Here is a 23,606-nt window from a genome sequence, read left to right on the forward strand (position 1 = left end):
TGTAACTGTAAAACACAGATTTTTTTAAACCTAAGAAAAATGTAAATGTCCATTGATGAAGGGATAGATTTTTTGAATTATGATTTAATCAATATGAAATGAAACATTTTACAGTTGTAAAAATGAATGAATCAGTTCTACATATTTCCATATGGATAGCTTTTACAACATAATGTTCAGTGAAAACCCTGAATCTCAGGTGAACTATGCCATTAGGTTAATAACTGAAAAGAAACACTGCTGAACCATTTTTTAAAGCAATATTCTAAATTATATGGACATGGCCCCATTTAGGTACTCTGGGAGGTTTCACTATTGATCTTATGCCAACAAGAAAGCTTTTCCTTAAGGTCTCATGATTTAAGTGTACCTGTAATATATGAAGGGCCATTTGTACTAGCGCTGGCATGGACTTGGATTGTGCTGGGGAAATAAAACAGATGCCAGTAGGGAAAAAAAGCAACTCCCTATCATAAATGCTTAAAAGCTTCCCCCATTAAAGCGATGCAGATAAGTGTTTTATTTTTTTATTTTAATTAATTAGTTTTAAGTATACAGCACATTGGTTAGACATCTATATAGTTAGTAAAATAATCTCTCCAATTGCTCCCTCCCTTCCCTGACTCTCCACCTAGCCAATGTATTAATGCTAATTGCATTCCCTATGCCGTGCTCCCTATCTCCGTGACCATCTATCAGCTACTAATTTGTACTTCTTTAACCCTTCACCTCATTCTCCCAGCCCCACAAACCTCCCTTCCCTCTGTCCCTCACAAAATTGTCCACTATATTTGTGAGTATTTTTGATTAGTTTATTCTCTTTATTCCTTAGATTCCACATATGTGAAATCAAAAGTGTTTATCTTTCTCTGTCTGACTTAAATAGCTTTTAGGTCCATAAAAGCAGTATTTTTTCCCATCCCCTTCCTTTTCATATGTAGGGGACCTGTTTTCTTATCCTTTCAGCCACTCTATCTTTTGTTTGGAACACTTAATTCTTTTCCATTTGAGGTACTTATTGATAGGAATGTAATTGTTACCATTCTTTATTCCTGTTTTTGATACATGTTTTTTCTTCTTAAAGAAGTCACTCCAACATTTCCTGTACCACTGGCTTGGTGGGGATGAATTCTTTTAGCTTATTTTTGTCTGGGAAGTTCTTTATCTGTCCTTCAACTCTAAATGATAGCTTTGCTGGGTAAAGTATTCTTGATTATAGATCCTGGATCTTCATCCTGTTGAATATTTTTTGCCAAGCTCTTCTTTCCTGCATAGCTTCTTTTGAGAAATCAGCTGCCAGTCTTCTGAGTGTTCCCTTATGTATAATTATTTGTTTTTCTCTTGCTGCTTTTAATATTCTTTCTTTGTATTTAACCTTTAGCATTTTAATTATGATGTGCCTTGATGTGGGCCTCTTTGGATCCCTGATTTTTGGAATTCTCTAAGCTTCCTGGGGTTTTATGTGCATTTCCTTCACCAAGTTAGAGAAGTTTCCCATCATTATTTCTTCAAACAGCTGTTCAACATCTTGATTTTCTTCTGTTACGCTGATCAGATGAATATTTATCCCATATGCTCCTTAAATTATTTTTATAGTCTTGACATCTTTTTTCTTGCCATTCTAATTGAGTGTCCTGATTGACTGTCCTCTAGATAGGACATTTGATCTTCTTCTTTATTCACTTTGTTTATTCCATTTAATATACTTCTCATCTCAGATAATGTGTTCTCCATTTCAGACTGGTTCTCTTTTATAACTTCCATTTCTATTTTTATCTCTTTGTTGGAGTTCTCTACACTTCCCAAAAGTTTATTGAGCATCTTTATAACCAGTGTTTTGAACTCTGCATCTGTTAGATTACTTGGCTCCATTATATCTGGATCTCTGTTCTCTTCTCTCATACAGTTTCAATTTGTCTTCCCATTTGGCTGTCTTTCCGAGTCTGTTTTTATGTACTAAGCAAAGCTCCTAAGTCTCCCGGTCTTATTAGTGTGGATTTGTGAAGTAGGTGTCCAGTGGCACAGCCCTAAGAGGAGTTCAGTTGCAGGCCAAACTTAGCCCAAGCCTCTACCCCTCTGGGGCCACCTGTTAAGATTCAGCAAGCAATCCACAGATGCTGTACTTATAGTTGCCTGAAAAGGCCACACCTGAAACCGAGGCCAGTTACCTACAGTGTGGGTCTAGGCACTGCTCAGCAAGGAGCACCTGACTGGCCAGGATACACTTGAATGTGGCTTGGGTGGGGCCCAAGTTGGGGTAGGCAGGGTTTTAGGAAATCTTCTGGGTGAGTGACTTCTGTTATCCAGTTTGATGACTTCACAGCTACGTCGGTGCACTGGTAGGGGGCAGGGCTCAGAGAACAATGGCTACCACCAGCACTTCAATACAGAGCTAATCTCACCTTGGCCCTCACTCTGACAATGTCTCCCAGTAAGTCCCTGATGCCCACTATGCACAGCAGAATGGGCATTGGTGCTCAGAGCAAGCAGGTTCGTTACCGCAAAAATCTGCTCCCGGACACAGTCTCTTTAAGAGGTGTCTGCTGCTGCCACTGCCTCCATCTCATTCAGCCGCTAGGGACTGGACAGCCCCGTGTCCTCACCCCATCCTATCTTTTGCCATTGCAAGATGATTTCTTAGATATCTCCATAGTTGTATGGCTTGTTCATCTAGATCCCAGGCGATTTTTCCTTGCTGCTGCTCTTTGTTTCCATCACAACTTTGATTTAGTCGCTAGAGGGATGAACAGAGCCTCTGTCATCTACGCCATTTTTTTTCTCTCCCCAATAAGCGGTTTTTAATGAGAATATGTTAGTCAACAGTAACATGGACTAAACTATTTAAGACCTCACATTGCCTGTTACTATGGACAGAATAAAAGGATTGAGAACTACTTTCTCTCTCTCTCTCTCTCTCTCTCTCTCTCTCTCTCTCTCTCTTTCTCTCTCTCCCCCCCTCACTCTCTCTCCACCTCCCTCTCTCCTAGAGTATTAAACATACTCAAAAGATTGACAGAGTGATTTTTTTTTTCAAATCAGTTTTAGTCCTATGTGTCATTTGGAAGGTAGTCATACAAAATAGAAAGGTATTGAAAGAAATCAGGGGATGAGGGAACTCCTAATTAAATGGTAGAAATATACAGGCAGCATGGTACGATGGAAAGTCAGAACTGGAGTCAAAATCTGGCTCTAACACTTATGAGCTGGTGGCACTTTGAACAACTTGTTTAACGGTTATAATCTCCAGTGCCTTTTATTGTAAAATAGAACCTCTTTTGGTGTTGCTAGGAGGATTAAAGAGATAACACATGTAAAATGAGTATGTATAGGGCTTAATAAATAAGAAAGGCCCAAGAAGTGATAGAGCTGTGATGACAATGATGATGACTACCTTTCCCAGGCTGCCACTACTCACTGCTATTAGCTATATCCTCCTCATATATATAATGATTATGAGAAAAGCATAGGAAATTTTTCAATCTGATCAAACTTTAAGTCAGTGAAGCATTAGTAGCAAAATGTAACTTCTTGCTCTCAGATCTATTTTATTAATGTCTTATCTTCTGGTTTCATTTTACTTTATTGTTTGCACATTAGTAATTAGCAGAGACCTGATTATATAAATTGTACTGGGCTCCTGTAAAATTACTCTTATGGAATTATCCTTTGGTGAGATGTTATTAGCTGAGATGGAGGGTCTTTACTGGAAACATCCCAATGAACCTCACTAACTCTATTGTAAAGATTGTTTTCGAATATGATGTTCACTGCATCATACAGTGTCCACTTCACCATGCTTCCAGAGAAAACTCACTTTATATACATAATAGTGCATCATGCTAATCTATAAAAGAAATTGTCCAGTGTTGTCACTCTAAGAGGTCTAAGCATATATTAATATAAAGTAGACTAGTCTAAAGTTTTCTTTCTCCGATAGAACCTGCATTTACATATGTTGAAATATAGCTCTTAGAAAGGCAGTTAAATTGTTAACTCCCACCTGGATCCTAAATAAGCGTTTTTCCCAGTACATCATTTATAATACACTGTTGCACCTCAGGAGTTGAGGTATTGAAATGCTGTTTGAGACATGCTGGGAAAACTCTGGAAAATAACTTGCTGAAAGAAAAACAGTTTAAGAAAGCAATTTTGTGGTCTATTTTCCTGGTATGATACTATCTGGGATGGGGTGTTTATATGTAAGCAAAAATCAATTCTATATGCTGAAAGAAGGACAAAAGCAAGTCTACTCTAAGTTATTAAGCAGTAACACTTAAAGAGCTGAGAGCCAAAGATTGATATTTTTGTAATCATTGCTATATTTATGCATGAAGAACCACCATTACACTTTTTGCATTCCTTTTGCTTTCTAGTTTGTCTTCATATGCAGATATATGTATGTATACATATGTATGTGTATATATGTATGTATACATATTATATATAGCCTTGCCTTAGGTTTTGCTTTGTCCCTGACTAAGAAGAATGCACATAATTCAGCATTATTACCAAAAGTGAGGTGATGGGCCTCAGTTCTGAACTACACATACTTCCCTCTTTTAGGAAAGGCATGTTGATGTTTCCCTGTTTCCTTCCTCTAGGACTGTTATGTTTTATAAGTTTCTTGGTTATTCCTTTCTTTATTTTTTAAAAATTCTTTTTGGGCCAAATCCTGGCAATGTGCTATGGAGATCAATGTGATTTCATGATGGAAAAGTGTTAGTTCTTTAGACTAAAAGGAAGGTGAGGGATTTTCGGTTAAAATGGTGGGGTAGGTAAATGCTGTCCTCACCTCTTCCCACAGACATATCAAAATTACAACTAAATTGTAGAACAACTACCCTTGAGGTTCATCTAAAGACTAGATAAATAAAACTGCTATAACTAAGAATATAAAGAAGAAGCCATGTACAGACTGGTAGGAGACTGGAGATGTGAAAGGGCTAGTCACATATCCACATGTGGTAGTTAAGAATCAGGGGGGATATATTGGCTACAGAGATTCTCCCCTAAGGAATCAAGTGGCCCCAATCCCACACTAGGATTCCTTCCCCCAGAGCACCAGTGCCAGGAAAAAAGAGTCTCCACAACATCTGGCTGTGAAAATCAGTGAGATTTCCATCTGGGTGTGAGAGAGGTTGCTGGAAACCCAGAAATTCTCTTAAAGGGTCTGTGCAAAAACTCATTTGCCCACAAACACTTACCCTAAGCTCCAGCAAGGAAGAGCTGCTCAAAAAGTACCAGTTATATATGAGGAGAAATTAAATTGTATGGCTTCAGGATGAGGGCTAGAGAAGCAGCTCTCTCCCAGATAGAAGTGCTGGCAGGTGCCACTGCTCTTTTGTCGAGCCCTCCCCCTACACAGCTGGCAGGTGTAGGTAGGCACCATATCTGATTTTCCATCAGCTTGGCTAACATTGCTTGCCCCACCATGATGATTCCCTGAGACCCCAACCACCTAAACCTAGCACCAGCCTGAACCTCTTTCAGCAGCTATTGCTCACCAGCTGTCCATCTCAGCCCACTCTGAGGATTTTTTTCTAAAATCTTTCAAAGGTCCACAAAACCCACACAAGCAGTAGTTGGCCTTGATGTGCCCTGTATCTCTTGCTAAGCGGCCTCCAGCCCAGCACTAGTGGCAGCCAGCCTCAGTTCAAAGCATAATCCCTCCCAGGCACCTCCAAATCTAGCAGAGGCAGCTATTATTCACAGATAACTTTGTAGCTCCTACCAGGTGGCCCTGGCATGAGCACAGGCAGCAGTTGACCTAAGCCTGGCCCGGATCCCCTCTAAAGAGGCCCCAGAACCAACACACTCAGTGGTCAGCTTCAGACCACATATGAGCCCTACCCAATTAGTACCACAAATGACTCACCCAAAGGATGGACTCAGCAGGCACCACTAAAACAAATTCCATTATGTGGGGTCAGCCCCTACACAACTGCTCATTCATTATAGTCACAGCCCGTACTCACAGCAAGGTAATTTGAGGATCAGTCTCACTCACTGATGTGCCAACAGAAATCAAGGCTCAAATATAACAGGAGGGCACATCTAACCCACACATGTGACACCCCTGGAGCACCTAACTTGGGTGACCAGGGAATCTGTACCACAGGTCTCATAGGACACCTGCTACATAAGGCCACTCTGTCAAGACTGCAAGATATAGCAGATCTACCTAATACATAGAAACACAGGAAGGCAGCCAAAATGAGAAGACTAAGAAACATGTCCCAAATGAAAGAAAAGGACAGAACTCCAGAAAAAGAACTAAATGTAATGGAGACAAGCAATTTACCAGATACTGAGTTCAAAACACTGGCTGTAAGGATGTTCAATGAACTTAGGGGAAGGATAGATAAATTCAATGAGAACTTACAAAGAGATAGAAACCATAAAAATGAACCAGTTAGAAATAAAGGATACAACAGGAGGAATCAATAGCAGGTTAGATGAAGCAGAAGGTTGAAGTAGCAATTTGGAAGACAAAGTAGTGGAAAACACCTAATAGGAACAGTAACAAGAAAAAGGAATTTTAAAAATGAGGATAATTTAAGAGACCTTTGGGATAACATCAAGTGCACCAACATTCAGATCATAGAGGGGTACCAGAAGGAAAAGAGAGAGCAAGAGATTAAAAACCTATTTGAAGAAATAATGGCAAAATATTCCCTAACCTGGTAAAGAAAATAGACATACAATCCCAGGAAGCTCACAGAGTTCCAAACAAGATGAACCCAAAGAGGCCTACACCAAAACACATCATAATGAAAATACTAAAGGTTAAATACAAAGAGAGAATCTTAATAGCAGCAAGAGAAAAGCAGTTAGTTACCTACAAGGGAGCTCCCATAAGACTGTCAGCTGATTTCTCAATAGAAACTTTGTAGGCCAGAAGAGATTGGTATAAAATATTTAAAGTGATGAAAAGCTAGGATCTACAACCAAGATTACTCTACACAGCAAGGCTATCATTTAGAATTGAAGGACAGATACAGATCTTTCCAGACAAGAAAAAGCTAAAGAAGTTCATCACCAAACCAAGTATAACAAGAAATGTTTGTATAGCTATTATGGAAAACAGTCTGGAGATTCCTCAAAAAATTAAGAACTGATCTACATTTTGATCCAGCAATTGCACTTCTGGGTATTTATTCAAAGAAAACCTAAACAATAATTCATAAAGATCTACACATCCCTACGTTCATGACAGCACTATTCACATTAGCCAAGATATGGAAGCAACCTAAATGCCTATCAACAGATGATTGAATAAAGAAGTTATGATTCATATATACAATGGAATATTACTCAGTCATTAAAAAATTGAAATTCTACCATTTGCAATTACATAGATGGACCTAGAGGGTATTATACTGAGCAAAATAAGTCAGACAGAGAAAGATAAATACCATATGATTTCACTTATATGTAATCAAAAATGGATTCACAAATATAGAGAACAATTTGGTGATGTCCAGAGGAGAGGGAAGATGGGGGGTTGAGAGAAAGGGATGAAGGATTAAAGAAGTACAAATTAGTAGCTGATAGATGGTCATGGGGATGGGGAGTATGGCATAGGGAATATAATCCATAATGATGTAATGGCTATGTGTAGAGCCAAAGGAGTGATAGAGTAATTAGGGGTATCATTTCATAAACTATATAAACGTCTAACCAATGTACTGTATACTTGAAACTAATAATAAAATAAAATAAAATAAAATGCTTACAAAAAGAAATGTTAAAGAGTCTTCTTTAAGAAGAATATAAAATGATAAAAATATGAGTAGTAAAATAGCAATAACTACATAACTATCAACAATTACTTTAAATGTGCATGAATTAAATACTGCAATCAAAAGAAGGAGGGTAGCTGAATACAGAAGAAAACAAGATCTTTACATAGACTCATTTTAGATTAAAAGACACACAGACTGAAAATAAAGGGGGAAAAAAGACATTTCATGCAAATACAAATAAAAAATGTTGGTTAGCAATACTTATATCAGACAAAATAAATTTTGAAACAAAGCCTATATCAAAGACAAAGAAGAACATTTCATACACAATAGCTAAGATATGGAGGCGACCTAAGTGTCCATCAACAAATGATTAGATAAAGAAGATCTGATATATATATATATATATATATTTATATATATATATATATATAAATATATATATATATATATTTATATATCACATGATATTTATATATCACAAAATCATCTCAATAAATCTAGCATCCATCTGACACCACACATAGTGATTACAATATTATTGGCTATATTCCCTATGCTGTACTTTATATCCCCATGACGATGTGTACTTTTAAATCCCTTTACCTTTTCACCCTAAAACTCCTCTCATCTGACAATCATCAGGTTGTTCTCTGTATCATTGAGTTTGTTTATGTTTTATTTGTTTATTTTTTTATTTAGATTACATATATAAGTGTAACCATATGGTATTTGTTTTTCTCTGTTGGACTTATTTCACTTATCATAATACTCTCTAAGTTTATCCATGTTGTTGCAAATGGTAAGATTTCACTCTTTTTTATGACTGAGTAATATTTCATTATATATATATTATATATATATAATAATTATATATATATTATATATAACATAATGGTTATATATAATATATTATGTATTATATAACATAATGGTTAGACATTTATGTAACTCACATAAATGTCTAACCATTATATATATATATATATATTATATATATATATAATATATATATAACATAATGGTTAGACATTTATGTAACTCACATAAATGTCTAACCATTATATATATATATCTATATATATATAATTATATATATATTATATATCTAATATATCTAATATATATAATTATATATATATTATATATAATATAATATGTTATATTATATATTATACATATTATATATAATACATATATAATATATATAATATAACATATTATATAATATATATATAACATAATGGTTAGACATTTATGTAACTCACATAAATGTCTAACCATTATATATATATAATTATATATATATATATAATATATATATAACATAATGGTTAGACATTTATGTAATATATGTAATTATATATATATTATATATAATATAATATGTTATATTATATATATATAATATATATATAATGAAATATTACTCAGTCATAAAAAAGAGTGAAATCTTACCATTTGCAACAACATGGATAAACTTAGAGAGTATTATGATAAGTGAAATAAGTCCAACAGAGAAAAACAAATACCATATGGTTACACTTATATATGTAATCTAAATAAAAAAATAAACAAATAAAACATAAACAAACTCAATGATACAGAGAACAACCTGATGATTGTCAGATGAGAGGAGTTTTAGGGTGAAAAGGTAAAGGGATTTAAAAGTACACATCGTCATGGGGATGTAAAGTACAGCATAGGGAATATAGCCAATAATATTGTAATCACTATGTGTGGTGTCAGATGGATGCTAGATTTATTGAGATGATTTTGTGAGTTACATAAATGTCTAACCATTATGTTATATACCTGAAACTAATGTAATATTATATATCTATTGTAAATAAAAATAAAATATTAAAAAATTTTAAAAATTTAAAAAGGAATATGAGGAACAGTCCCTTCTTTTACATCTTCATTTTCCTTGAAATGCTGAATTGCATTTCTTTCTTTTTAAATTGAAGAATAATGAAGAAAAGGGGAGAATATTGCCTTATGGAGGAGAGATCCATAGAGAAGTTTCTAAGAAATATGTAGGAACAGAATTACCTCTCATAAAATAGGACACAGGAATCTTTATTCTTCCCTAGAAAAGCTCAAACAGGTGGTTTGTGCCTTATTCCCTTCAGGACACATTGCCCTGATTGGAACCATACAGCCTAATGATTAAGATGTAGATTCTAGAGTCAGGCTCCTGGGTTCAGATCCTAACTCTACACTTTGTATTTTGCAACTCAACAGATTGTTGCACCTAATTTCACTAAATCATTTTCCTCAACTATACATTGAGAATGATAATATGAGTACCTACCTTACATTATTGCTCTAAGGATTAAATAAGATAATATCTGTAAAACACATAGTACAGTACCCAAGCATGTTAACCAAAATATGTCAGTTATTATTATTTATAGGTCCAAAATCATTTTAAGGATGGATGATCTGCAAACTTTTACTTATAAATATCCTTTTTTAAAACATTTATTTATTTATTTTTAAAATGTTATTTATTTATTTATTTTATGACATTGGTTAACGAATTCCAATAAGTTTCAGCTGTACACTTTTACAATAAGGCATATATAGGTTTACACTGTGTTCACCTCCCATAGTTAGATTTCTTTCTGTCACCATAATAATATTCCTTTTTAATGAGAAAATATTCTTCATGCTGCCACATAATAGGATCGGCTGTACATTTAGTATCGAGATTAAGATTTTTTAAATTACAGATATTGACACATTTTTTTTAGTAGTACATGTATATTTTTAAACTGTTGTTTTATTCAGAATTTGGAGACTCCTTGAAAATAACTCTCTGGGCCCCACAGAGTCTGGGTCCATGGCTAAGGAAACATTGCCTCCCTTCAGTTCTCTAATTGTGTTTTGTGGAACAATACAGTTCAGTGACACGTTATAAGGAATTCCATGACAAAGTGTTCTGAGGCCAGACACGTTTGGAATACACTGCATGAGATAAAGTTAAACAATTTTCTCTACTGCAGAACTTGGAGTATTTACAATGCAAATATGCATAGTGACTGGCTAATATGGTGCTGTAGAATGCTGCTTTTCCCAGATATTTTTGACAAAAGTTCTGTGTGTGTGTGTGTGTGTGGTGTGTAAAAGCATTTAGAGCAACTTAGGAACACAAGAGCTTGATCACTCACCTTTACTGGACCTCCATTCAGTGGCAGGGCCCCCAGCTCACGTATGTTTAATGGCTTATAAACTTTCCCTGCAGCTTTCTACTGCCACTAACACTGCTGTTGACCTCCATGCAACCTACTTCAGAGATGCCGCTCTTCCTAAGATGTGACAGCCTTTAAATAGGCTCCCCAAAGTGTTGCCTCACTCTATAAGTTTACAATCTCTTCTAAGAAGAAAGAGAAAGTTCCCAAGGTGTGGCCTTGAGGGGTTTAATACCTCTTCTATATGAGTAGCCCTTCCTGCACAACATAATATAGAGACTCAAAATGATCTAGGTACCTTGACTCTTATCTACCCCAAGTAAGTTTCCTTCATATTCCAGCAGCTGGAGAAATCTTTTCTCCACTTCTTTTTAGCATGCTTAATTTCTGTGTCTTCTTACCCTACTGGCAAGAACATCTACTTCTCATACCATACAACTCCCAGCAACCTGCCCAGAATTTCTCAAGTGGGAAAACATAAAACTTTTCCCACTGGTTTGTTCATTAAACACATATCTTTAGAGTGCTTGTCTGAGCCATGTATCCACGGAGGTAGAGAAAAGTTTATCTTGGAGGGACAGAGCATTTGGTGGAGTCAAGAATGTTTCCATGTTGCTGGCTTTAACAACTGATGTGAGAAGTGGTGCTGTTTACTCAGCTGAAGAAAATGTTAAGTTTGAGATGTTAAAGGATTATCTACATGGAAATACATATAATTTTTTAACTTTTTGTTTTTCAGAGTTTGCAATTTCAGACAACTGAAAGTAAACACTGCCCTCTAGCCAACCAGTCCTGTTGGCCCAGCTCTCTTCCCACTGCTCACTGCACTAAGGGAGAAGGAGGAAGGTGTCTGATGTTTAAGGAATCTTGGCCTGGCACCAGAACTCCTCCATTTAGCATTTAAATTTGGAATCCTAATTAGCTTTCTAATTAGAAGATGGGCGAACTTGGGTGGTGATAGGGAGTGGGGGAGGGTGTCCCAGAATGAGGTTAATGGGAAAGAGCTCTGGCCAGCTCTCCTTCATGGAAATATTTAAAAATCAGTTAGATATGCAAGTCTGGGGGCTCAGAGATGTGTGAGCTGGTAATTTGGAATTTATCAGCATGGAAATGTTTTTTAAATCTAAGGCAATAGGGGATATGGCCTAAGAAGACTTCAAAGTGGAAAAGAGAAAAAGAGGCCCTAGAACTGAACCCTAATAAACTCTAACACTTGGAGGTAGGTTAGAGGAGGATAACCCGGTCAAGACTGAGAAGGAACGGCCAATGTGAAAGCAGAAAGCCAGAGGTAAATGATGTTGCAGTGGCCAGAAAGAGGTGAAAGGTAAAGTGAGCCAAATGCTACTGTGCATTTAAATGAAAACAGAAATATCCACTGATGACACTCCCAAGAATGGTTTCAGTGAGTAGTGGTGGAAAGAGAAAAACAAAGAGTGAATGATGAGAGAATAAGCAGAAGCAACATGTGTAGCAATTTTGATGAGAAGGGAGCAGAAAAATAGAGCTGTAGGAAAGGATCTAAAATATGAAGTCAAGAAGATGAGAAATACTAGAGCATATTTATGTAGTAAAAGGAATGATCTAGCAGAGAGAAAGAGATTGGTGAAGCATGAATAGAAGGAGAAAATCAAAGTGGAAGACCAAGAGTGGGTGAGTGAGAGCAGAAGAAATCAAGAACACAAAGGGAGGAACCAGCCTTTGATAAATAAATGGACACATCCTCCATTTTAGCAGAAGAAAAAACAGGAGCAAGTGAAGATTGACTTTCAGGGTGTAAGAAGATAAGTAAATTCACACTGATGGTATTTAGTTTTCCTAATGAAGTCTAAAATGAGGTCATCCACTCAGTAGGAAAGAAAACAAGGTATATAGGAAGTATGAAGAGAGAGAAAGTCATCTTAAGGAGTGGTAAACTAGAAAGACTCAGTAAGATGAGTGAACAGTGAGTGACTATTTGTAGTTAGAGATGAAGTTAAAATGCATCCAGTCAACTCGGTTATGTGATTTTCTCGAGCAGCGTTCAGCTCCTCTAGTACTGGCACAGTTAGGTTTATCCTTGGGCTTACCATGCAGTAAGGACAAAGAAAAAAGAAGGGCACTGCAGTTGGGGATATTTGCAAGGGAGTGAGCATATCAACGGACTATGGAATCTAAATTGTATAGCACCCAATACAGTGGCTAGTACACAGTGGACAATAATAAACTGATGAAAAATATACATCTCCCCTTACATGACTTCCACGGTTCATTTATATATCTTCAACAAAATTAATGGGAGGGTATTTGGGCAGAGAGCTAGGTTCTGTAAATTCTTAAATTTTGTCTTGTTATAATCACCTAACCAATCCTTCATTTCCTTTCTCTATCTATTAATAATGACACACACAGCAAGACACACACACACACACACACACACACACACACACACACACATACATATATACATATCCGCATATATATATTTACATATATACTCACACAAACATCCTTTTACTTCTGTGAAGTTTTGCCTTAAAATCTCTTTTTTTTTTTTTTTTTTAGGAATGTGTGGTCTAACGACGATCACATATATAGTAAGTTTCTCGTCGAAAGCTATAACAGAAGAATATGAAAAGTACTTGGAAGCATAATGGAAGGAGCAATTTAATTCTGCCTGGTAGGTGGGGATGCCTTCAGAGAATTGACATATGAACTGATTTAAAATACAAAATGTTTCATTTAAAACTAGACTATTCAATAAAAATTCACTTAGAACAAACTTGGAATAGCTAACGTTTACTGAGTGTTTGCTATATGCCAGGCACTAAGCACTTTACATATGTTAGCCATTTAATCTATAAATAGTTTTTTTTCTTTCTAGTTTTCTGGTGATTAGAGAGATTGATTACTTTGCTACTAAGAGTCCCAAATGAGACTCAAACCCCGGTCTTACTGATGCTGAAGGCCAGAAAGATGTATGGACTAGCACCAGCAAAGTCCTGGGGAATGTGAAGTCCATGAAATGCAATGTAAGGAAGAGCAGAAGATGAACCAGGAAAATCAGGTTGTGCCCAGATTTCAGTCTTCAACTATGAGTGAGTGTCAGTTTATTGCTCTATAGCAAACTACCCCAAACTTAGTGGCATAAAACAACCATTCTATAATGCTCATAGATTTGGTTAGTAATTCTAGAGAACACAATGGGATGGTTTGTCTCCACTCCAAAATGTCTGGGGCCCCAGCTAGAAGTACTCAAAGGCTGGGGGATTGGAATGATGGAGATTGGAAACATGTTAAGGTTTATTTACTCAGATGTCTGGTTGTTGATGTTAGCTATTGGCTGAGACTTTAGCTAAGGTTGTTGGCCAGGGTTGTTGGAACATCTTCACATGACCTCTCCATGTGACTACATCAGCTTTCTCACAACATAGTGATTGATTCCTAAGCACAAATGTCCCAAGAGAACAAAGTAGTAGTACCTGGCATTTTACTCAATTGATTGAGGCAGTCGCAAAGGCCCTTTTAGGTTCAAGGAGAGAGATATTCAGTGGAAGGAGTGTCGACAAATTTGTAACATATTTTAAAACTACCACAGAGTCAGAGAATCAGGTCATTAAATAAGAAGAGATTTTTTAATTTAATGGAAATATACTTTACCAGTACCGAAGAGATATTACTTACTATACAACTTCTTCATGTAAAAATGTATGGAATAATATTATTTGCTCTTCCCAAATCCCTCCTTTCTTTCTCTCATTTCTTTTTTTTCTTTCTGTAGTCTACCTTTCTTCCTCCATTAACAACCTTATGTGAGAAAAGCCACATTTAAAGAAGTCATATCAAGTGCCTTAAATATTTTTAAAGAAAAATAGCTATAAAATTATAATCAATCAATCAATCAATCAATAAAATGTAATAGGAGAATTACACATTGGAGAGGATTATCTTCCCAGTGCTTTGACATTTGGCTGAAGCTTTTGGGCTAACAGTACATATAATATTTTTTATTGTACTTAGTGTTATTTCAAAATTGATGCAATTTTTTTTAAAAATGACATATTTAGCAGGCTCCCGCTTATGTCCGTGACTGTGCCCATGGCCGCCCAGGTTGGTGCAGTAGCCGCCGTCGTGGGGTGAGCAGGACCAGGAATGTAAGATTTCTAAGGACTGAGGCCTTGTATGGCTTGTTCAACACCGTATTCCAAATACCTGAAATCATGCCTTGCTCATAGAAGTGCTCTCAACAACTTTCAGAGTATTTTAAATGTGACTATAAGAAATTTAGAAATTATATGTGTGTGGAGTTGGAAAAACATGGCGAAGTGAGAGATGTCTTCAGGTCTCTCTCCCCTTGAAACAACAATAAGCACCCAACAAAAACTCAACTAAAACTCAACGAAAAGCACCCAAACTGCACACCAGCATCCAAATTGCACCCAACTGCCCACCAGCATGTCTCAGTATGGGATCTGTGCATAAGAACCATCAAGGTCAGAACCCTCGGTATCAGGCTGTGAACTGGGAGAAATAAAGAAGCTGCCTCTAGCAGCTGCCGGAGCTCCTTGCAGGAGGAGGGGGAAGGGTGAAGGTGCGACAACTTCCCTGATCAGCCTGCCAGAAAATGCCAGAACTTCTTCACAGCCAGCAGCAGGGCCAAGTCATCAGAGCAGAACAGGACAGCAGAGAAACAACAGCTGATTTTTATCCGCCCTGGTTGCAAAACTGGGGCTGAGCCATAGCCCCCAACTCACAACCCAGAGGGCCCCTACCCCCATACCCGTCGAGACTGATCACCACAGACCCCAGGGGAATCTGAGCAAATGCTACCAAAACTGTTACTAATACTGACAAGGACTGAAACTGAGAGTAGCAAGTGTGATTAAATATCTACAAGAAAATTTAAAAAAAAAAAAACATTTAGGCTTCATATAAAGTAGGGATCCAAGAGGCGTAGACGCCACCTACTGGAAATCAAAAGAAAAGTGCCTTCATTGCAGCAGGCTAAAGAGAGACCTTTATATAATAAATTTTCTTTTTAGAAAAACAACAGAATACACTTCCATTAATGCCCAGGTGGAGAAATAGTCCATTAAACACCATGAACAACCAAGGCAACAAGACATCTCAGAAAGAAAGAGAAAAATCTCTAGAAAATAAGCTTGCAGACAATAGAAATATGCAATTTAAGTAACAGCGAATTCAGGACGGTACTTCTGAAAAAACTCAGTGAGATCTGAAACAACTCTAAACAACAATTTCAGGATTTGAAAAAAACAACTAGATGAGCAGAGCAAAGAAATTGAAATCCTGAAAAGAAACCAAATAGAACTTCTGGAGATGAAGAACACACTGCAAGAGTTGAAGAATGAAATAGCAAGCTTGGAAAATAGAGTTGACCAAATGGAGGAAAGGATCAATGATATTGAAGACAGAAATCTAGAAATAAATCAAAAAGAAGAAGAGAGAAACTGAACAATGAAAAATAATGAAAGAGAAATACAAGAACTAGCAGATACCATCAGGAGAGGGAGGAAACATAAGAATAATGAGCATTATTGAAGTTGGGGAAAAGGAGCAGGGAGTAGAAAGCATTTTCAGACAAATAGTTGAGGAGAATTTCCCATATCTAAAGAATGAGCTGGAACTTGGAATTCAAGAAGTCAACAGAACACGCAATTATCTTAACCTAAAAAGGCCTTCACCAAGACACATTGTATTAAAGTTATCAAAAATTAATGACAAAGACAGAATTCTCAGGGAAGTCAGGGAAAAGAAGATAGTAACTTATAAAGGAAACCTCATTAGATTATCATTGGACTTCTCAGTGCAAACCTTACAAGCCAGAAACAATGGAATTAAATATTTAAATTATTAAGTGAAAGGAACTACCAGCCTAGAATAATGTATCCAGCTAAGCTCTTCTTTAAATATGAGGGAGAAATTAAGACCTTTTAAGACATACAAATATTGAGGGAATTCTCGACTACGAGGCCTACACTACAGGAAATACTGAAAGAGGTCAGCTCCCCTAAATAAAATAACAAAACAAAAAACATACATAATTAGGAGTAAAGTGACTATCAGGCAAATAGCAGCAGAGGAGTGCAACCCTTACTAAGAACAGGGCAGTATAAGCTTAAATAATAAGAAGAGAATTGCTATAGCAAGATAGTAATGAACGTTCGGCATACATAAGAACAAATTGAGATAATAATGACTGAAAAGGGGAGGATTCAAAGATCCAAATTTGCAAAGGGGAAAGGAGATAGGCACACAAGAAGAAAATGGACGACTATATATATATATATATAACTATCCTTTTCATATTTGTAGTGGTAACCACACACCAAAGATTCAGAACTGAGTATATAACATAAAACAAGAAGAACCAGAGGCAAAACCCACAAAACCCAACCAAAATAAAGAAAACAGAAGAAATACAAGGACAAGGAAGCAATGAAAACATCAAATGCCAGAAAGCAAAAGATAAAATGGCTATAAGAAGATCTCATATTTCAATAATCGTCCTAAATATAAATGGACTGAACTCACCGATAAAAAGGCACACAGTTGCAGAATGGATCAAAAAACAAAACCCAACCATATGCTGCCTCTAGGACACACATCTCAGTTCCAAACACAATTATAGACTCAAAGTGAATGGGTGGAAAAAGACATTTCAAGCAAATGATGTTCAGAAAAAAACGGGAGCAGCAGTGCTAATATCAGATGAAATAGACTTCAAAATTAAAAAAGTAAAGAAAGATACTGAGGGACACTTCATAATAATTAAGGGAATCATGCAGCAAGAAGATATAACACTTATTAATACCTATGATCCCAATTAGGGAGCCCCGAAATACGTAAAGCAATTACTAACAGAACTAAAGGGAGAAACAGATCAAAATACTATTGTAGTAGGAGACCTAAATACCACATTGTTGGATATAGACAGATCATCCAAACAGAAAACCAATAAGGAAATAACATCTCTAAATGACGCATTAGACCAACTGGACATAATTGACATTTACAGAGCCTTCCATCTCAAAACAGCTGCTTATACATTCTTCTCCAGTGCACATTCTCAAGAATTGACCACATACTGGGACATAGAAATAGCCTTAAGAAATGTAAGAGAGTTGAAATCATATCAACCATATTCTCTGATTATAGTGCTTTGAAACTAGAGATCAACTGCAGAAAGAAATCAGGAAGATCCACAAATACCGGGAGATTAATCAACATGCTGCTGAAGAATAACTGAGTCAGGGAAAAAATAAAAAAAGAGATAAAGAGATACAAAGAAACGAATGATAATGGTAGTACAGCATATCAAAACTTTTAGGACACAGCAAAAGTGTTATAAGAGGGAAGTTCCTAGCATTACAGGCCTATCTCCAAAAACAAGAATGAGTCCAAATAAACAACCTTCATCTTAATAAACTAGAAAAGGAAGAACAAATGAGGCCTAACTTCAGCAGAAGGAAAATAATAATCAAAATTAGAGCAGAAATAAATGAAATTGAAAACAAAAATCAATAGAAAAAATAAATACGAGGAGCTGGTACTTTGAGGTTAATAAAATTGACAAACCCCTGGCTAGACTCACTAAAGAAAAAAGAGAAAGGACACAAATAAACAAAATCAGGGACGAAAGAGAGGATATTCTGAAAAACACTGCAGAAATACAAAGGATCATGTAAAATACTATGAAAAATTATATAATAACAAATTTAGTAACCTAGAAGAAATGGATCAGTACTTAGAAAAATACAACCTCTCTAGACTGAATCGAGAACTGGAAAATCTAAATAGACCAATCAGCAGTATGGAAATTGGAACAATCATCAAAAACCTACCAAAAAGTAAAAGTCCAGGACCAGAGGGCTTCAACAGTGAATTCTACCAAACATTCAAAGAAGATTAATACCTATTCTCTTCAAACTCTTTCAAAAAATCAAAGAGGAGGCAATATTTCCTAACTCATTTTATGAGGCTAATATTACTCTGATACCAAACCCTGGTAAAGATAACACGCAAAAAACAAAACTACAGACCGATATCTCTCATGAACACAGATGCAAAAATCCTAAATAAGATACTAGTGAACCGAATACAGCAACATATCAAAAAGATTACACACCACGATCAAGTGGGCTTCACCCCAGGGGAATTGCGATGGTTCAACATATGCAAATTGATCAACGTGATACACCACAGAAACAAATTAAAAATTAAGAATCATACGATCATATCAATAGATGCAGAAAAAGCCTTCGACTAGATATGGCATCCATTTATGATCAAAACACTTAACAAAATCGGTATAGAGGGAAAGTACCTTAACATAATAAAAGCCATCTATGACAAGCCCTCAGCCAACATTATACTTAATAGTGGAAAACTAAAAACCTTCCCTCTAAGATCAGGAATAAGGCAAGGCTGTCCACTATCACCACTGTTATTCAATATAACATTGGAGGTCCCAGCAAGTGCAATTAGGCAAGAGATAGATATAAAATACATCCAAATAGGAAACGAAGAAGTCAAACTGTCACTATTTGCGGATGGCATGATTCTCTCTATAGAAAACCATAAAGACTCCACAAGAACACTACTAGAAACCATAAGGAAATACAGTAAAGTCTCTGGATACAAAATCAATGTAAAAATCCATAGCGTTCCTGTACTCTAATAATGAAGTGTCAGAAAAAAGAAGTGGAAAAAAACAATTCCTTTTGCAATTGCAACGAAAAGAATAAAATACCTAGGAATAAATTTAATGAAATATGTGAAGGACCTATATAATGAAAACTACCAAACCCTATTAAAAGAAATCTAAGAAGATACAAAGAAATGGAAAGATATTCCATGTTCTTGGATTGGAAGAATCATTAAAGTTAAAATGACCATATTACCTAAAGCATTATACAGTTTTAATGCAATCCCCATCAAAATCCCATAGGCATTAAAAAAAAAAAGAACAAAAAATCATCAGATTTGTATGGAAGCACAAAAGCCCTAAATTGCAAAAGCCATTCTGAGAAATAAGAACAAAGCCACAGGCATCACTCTGCCCAACTTCAAATTATACTACAAAGCAACAGTAATCAAAACGACATACTATTGGCAGCAAAACAGACACACGGACCAGTGGAACAGAATTGAGAGTCCAGAAGTAAACCCATATTTATATGGGCAAACAATTTTTGACAAAAAAGCCAAAAACATACAGTGGAGAAAAGAAAGCCTCTTCAATAAATGGTGCTGGGAAAACTAGAAAGCCACCTGCAAATGAATGAAACTAGACTGTTGTCTATCACTACACATCAAAATTTACTCAAAATGGATTAAAGTCCTGAATATAAGACCTGAATCAATAAAATGGAAAGAAGAAAACATAGGAACTAAGCTCAAGGACCTTGGACTTAAAGAAGATTTTATGAATTTGACCTCAAATGCAAAAAATGTAAAAGCTAAAATAAATGAATGAGACTACATCAGACTGAAAAGCTCCTGCTCCACAAAAGAAACCGTCAACAAGATAAAGAGACAAACATTCAAATGGGAAAAATATTTGCAAGCAATGCCTTCGGTAAGGGCCTAATATCCAAAATATACAAAGAACTCATGCAACTCAATAATAACAACAAAAACACAAATGATCCAATCCAAAAATGGGCAGAGGACTTCAACAGACACTTCTCCCTAGAGGACATACAAATGGCCAACAAATATATGAAAAGATGCTCAACATTGCTAGCTATTAGGGAAATGCAAATCAAAACCACAATGAGATACCATCTCACACCTGTTAGAATAGCTATAATCAACAGGACAAGTAATAACAAATGTTGGGGAGGATGAGGAGAAAAAGGAACCCTCATACACTGCTGATGGGACTGCAAATTGGTACAGCCACTATGGAAAGCAGTATGGTGGTTCCCCCAAAAACTAATATTTGATTTACCATATGATCCAGCAATCCCTCTACTCGATATTTACCCCAAAGACTTGAAAACCTATATCCAAAAAGATATTTCCACACCGATGTTCATAGCAGCATTATTCACTGTGGTCAGGACATGGAAGCAACTGAAGTGTCCTACAATAGATGATTGGCTAAAGAAGATGTGGTACATATATACGATGGAATATTACTCAGCTATAGGAAGAGATGAAATACTGCCATTTCGACAATGTGGATGGACCTCGAGATAATCATTCTAAGCAGAATAAGCCAGACTGAAAAAGTTGAAAATCACATGATATCACTTATATGTGGGATCTAAACCTAAAAGCAGCAATTGAACAGGACAAACAGAGACTTACAGACAGGTACAATGGACTAGTGGTTACCACAGAGTACGGGGTGGGGGAGGAGGAAGGAGGTAGACAGGGTAAAGGAGGTTAAATATAGGGAAATTGGGTAGGGTGAAGTGGGTAAAGAGGATCAAATATATGGTAGCTGAAGGAAACTGGACTTTGGGTGGTAATCTCACAATGGAATATATAGATGTCAAATGATAATGTATACCTGAAAATTATATAATTGTATTAACCTATGTTACCTCAATAAACTTACAAAAAAAATTTAAAAAGGAAAAAATGAAAAGAAAAAAATAGAAGAAAATATGACATATTCACAGAGCTCAATGTAACCGCCCAAGGTATGTGAACAGCTATACCTCCCAAGACAGATGGATACCTATGAGCAATATTTAGTCTTAATGGCAAGACAGGTTTATGTATGACAAATGCCTGGTTTGGAGTAACGCTTACCGTGACACAACTTTGCTGAATTAAATATTTACAGAAAGTGGAGAAAAATAGTGTAGCCAAGCAGCTGCATTAATGTGAGCCAGCAATTAAAGTATGTCGAAAAATGCTTGATTAAATGCTTCTGGGAATCTTCAATTGTGCCTAACAATGGCTCTTTGAAGTATAACTCAATAACACAATTACTAGTTCAATTACATTCCAATATCGTTTGTTAATTCATTTATTTGACAAATTTTGTTAATTAACTACCATGGTCAAGTCTTGAGCTAGTCCCCAAATGTTATCAGCAAACTATAGATATAAAAGTATGTCTTTTTTTTAGATAGATTACCTTTTTAATGATTAATGAAGAAAAATACTTTGACTTTGCATAAAATTTATCTTTAGTAACTAAACAAATAAGTGCATAAAAAAGTATGAACAATATCTGGCTCTAGTAAGAGTTCAATGCATGTTTAACTAATATTATTATTAAGCTCAAAATGCTCATTAAAATTCTCTCAAGTTCTCATAGCCAATCTCACTATATTCTTGAATGATGTCAGGGATTAAAAAAAAAATTAGTAGAAATGAATTGGTAACTTCTATTTTTAGCATAAACTAGATAATATCAACTAAGAGTCCATTTAAAGAGAACTAAAAAAAAACTGAACAAATATATTTTTAAAAAATTTTTGTAAGGCAAGAAAAGGAATCAAGATCCAAAGAAAGACAGACACCAGAGAGGTAACAGGACTATTTGTCCCAACTAGTGTCTGCTGATTCAAGAAGAGACAATTGAGAGTCTTATAAATAGCAGTTTATAAGACCTGACAAGGAAGGCCTTGATAATCCACCATGTTTTGGTAAGGGCTCTAAAAGGCTCCTTCTTAGAAGAAAGGATGAACTGGAAGTAGATTAACTCACGAAGATTTTGAAGCATAATTCCAAATAATGTCTGAAATTGTATTGAAGTATCTAGAGATTATTGGTGCTGTAGTTTCCTGCCCAAGGCTAATATAAATTCTCTCTGGAGGAATACAGACATTTTCTTAGGCCTTAAATTATTATTACAATGTTTAACTGACATGTCATGTAATCAGAATTAACGGACATGTGAAGAGATCTTAAAAAAAAAAAGACATAAAACCAAGAGAAATAATGTATAATTGAATCAGACCTACAAGGACTCCAAATAATAAGACACAGACTTTAAAATAACTGATTAAAATATTCAAAAAAGATAAAAGAGTGAGCATTTGGGCAGTGAACTTGCACAGTGTAAAACTTAAAAATTAAGAACTCAGTGGATAGATTGTCTAGCAGATTACAGACACTTGAAGAGTAAATTAATGAACTGGAAGATAAGTTAGAAGAAAATATCTATACTAGATCTCAGAGAGACAAATAAATGACAAATTCCTAAGTGAGCATAAAAGACATAAGTGACACATCAAGAAAGTATAACAAACTCTGGTTAGAGTTTCAGAGGAAAGAACAAATGTGTTAGAAGGAATATTTGAAAATATAGTTGGTAAAAATTTTCAAAATTGATGAACTTTTAGAAGAAACAATGAAAGCTAGAAGATAGTGAAATAATATTTTCAAAATGCTGATAGAAAATATATGCCAATCTATGACTCTAAACAAAAATATCTTTTTGAGATACAAAAATTAAGTAAAGACTTTTATTTAATACAAAAGTGAAAAAATGAATCACCTCTAGTCCATTGCTGCAAGAAACACTAAAGGGCGTTTATTTTAAAAAATTGATTTCAGAAAGAAGGTTGAAGAAGAAATAAAAAGGAATAAAAATTAGAGTTATGCCAGGAAAACAGGAGACTAGAGGGCTCCAAGGTCTTGTTTCCCCACAAATCATCAAAAAAATGAAAGGAAGGAAAAAAGGAAGGAAGGAAGGAAG

Source organism: Pteropus medius, unplaced genomic scaffold (assembly GCF_902729225.1).
Source record: "Pteropus medius unplaced genomic scaffold, Ma_sr-lr_union100, whole genome shotgun sequence".
NCBI lineage: Eukaryota > Metazoa > Chordata > Mammalia > Chiroptera > Pteropodidae > Pteropus > Pteropus medius.